The sequence below is a fragment of the Mycetomoellerius zeteki genome, unplaced genomic scaffold (assembly GCF_001594055.1).
Source record: "Mycetomoellerius zeteki isolate Tzet28-1 unplaced genomic scaffold, Tzet1.0 scaffold111, whole genome shotgun sequence".
Taxonomy (NCBI): domain Eukaryota; kingdom Metazoa; phylum Arthropoda; class Insecta; order Hymenoptera; family Formicidae; genus Mycetomoellerius; species Mycetomoellerius zeteki.
Window position 1 is genome coordinate 211,639 of NW_017256029.1, and position 2,005 is coordinate 213,643.

Sequence of the window (2,005 nt, forward strand, 5' to 3'; positions counted from 1 at the left end):
CAATCATCGTCGATTATTCTTTTCATATTCGACTGTGATTGATTAATTTTCTACGACTCAAGACTCTACGACTTCTATTGTAGATCCCGCATTAGTCTTTTAGATCGAGAAAAGTTTTTATTTCCATATACTTACCGTTTTATTACTCGTGGACTCTCGAACTTGCCACCATTTGCTATGCGTCATTTACGCGAGATCTGTTTTCTGTAGCTGAACTAGTGCACACCGGTGCTTGCACTGCTTACACTGCCTCAAGACCTAGTGCAGCCAGTTCGGTGAACTCGTGCACTGAGTTCTGTTGCACTGGAACAAGAAACACTGTCGCTGACGCCATTTTGGGTACAGAAAACGCTTTAGTATACACTTTTTGAACTAGTGCAACCAGTGCAGGAACAGAAAACAAACCTAAAATTATTGACAATACGCGAGTTTCTCACCATTGACAAGATAGCAGACAAATTGAATATTTCTGATTTATTTATGTCTATATAATTTGAGAATCGTTTGGGGAAATTTGGGAAAAGCATTTAAACATTTGGGAAATAGTATTTTTCTTGTAATTAACAAATTTTATCAAGTTAGCAGACGATTTTATTTAATGTGTTTTATGAATGGAATCGATTAGAAATTATTTGGGGAAGACGTCTTCATTATTATTTTCATTTGGGAAAAATTACTATTTGGTAATTCAGGGAGCTTTCCAGCAAGAGGCACAAATTGACACAAGAGTCATCCTGTCCTTGTTCAATAATCAGTAAGAAACAAAGACAGAATGACTCTTGTATCGATTGTGCCTCTGCTGGAAAGCTTCCTCAATAGATTTATACATTACGAAAACGAACAAAGCCCGGGTGTAGTATGGGTGTAGGATGGGTGTAGTAGGTATAGTACAATGAGGGCCAACTGTCACCAAGCTCAGTTGATCTAACTAGGACAGTTAGTCCATCGAAATTGACCAATCGCATTTGTCATTTTGTTTGAAGAATTGACAGATTGGTCAATTCCGATGAATTAATCCGGCCCAGTTAAGTTAACTGAGCTTGGTGACAGTGGTGGCACAGTTTATATATGGTTAAACTGTGGTGGTGGCCTTGAATATAGTAAACCTAAAATCGTCAAAAATTAATCAATTAAGCCCGGATCTAATTATGCGTAGTAAGAAATTATGTGTAGTAAGAAAAATCAACTTAATCATAAACTTAATTATATTCGATTAATTTTCTTCACTTTCAACTGTAACTGATCAATTCCTTATGGTTAAATACACTTTAAGATGAAAAATTTTAATATTTGTTCTTTATTTTTGTTATTTTTCACTAAAGACGGACAGACGGTTTTATGTACATACATGTATGTCAAGAGATATTATGTACATACCTTGATCAAAAAGTTCCCGGAATTCATTCAGAAAATTCAAAATACAAGTTTATTCATAAAGAGTGATATTGTCCCCTTCAAAGTACTCCCCATCGACTGCAACGCACTTATGCCAGCGCTTGATCCAGCTCTCGAAACATTTCTGGAACTCTATTGTCGGTATAGTCATTAGAGCCGTCTTCGATTTTACCTCTTAGTAGTGGTTTTTTGACTCGATCGAACAGAAAAAAATTGCAGGGAGCCATATCGGGTGAATTCGATGGCTGTTGGATGGTATTCGTTTCGTTCTTGGTCAAAAAATTTAATACAAACTCGTTGCAAATTCAACTCCATTTTTAAAACTGTAAAAAATCGAAAACACGTGCAGAGGTAGATGTACTCAAGACGGCGTAATTTTTACAAATGTCAAGCTATGGCGATAAAATTTGGTGGAAATGTCAATGATAGATGTGGCAACCTAACCAAAAAAAACAGAACTCAAATCAGCTGACTTAGAGCATCACCTGGTGGTAATTCCGGGAACTTTTTGATCAAGGTACATACATCTAACAAATATGTAAGTATTTCTTCTAGCATGAAAGCAATTTGCTTTAATTTATAAAATATGTACGTTTATTCAAATAATACG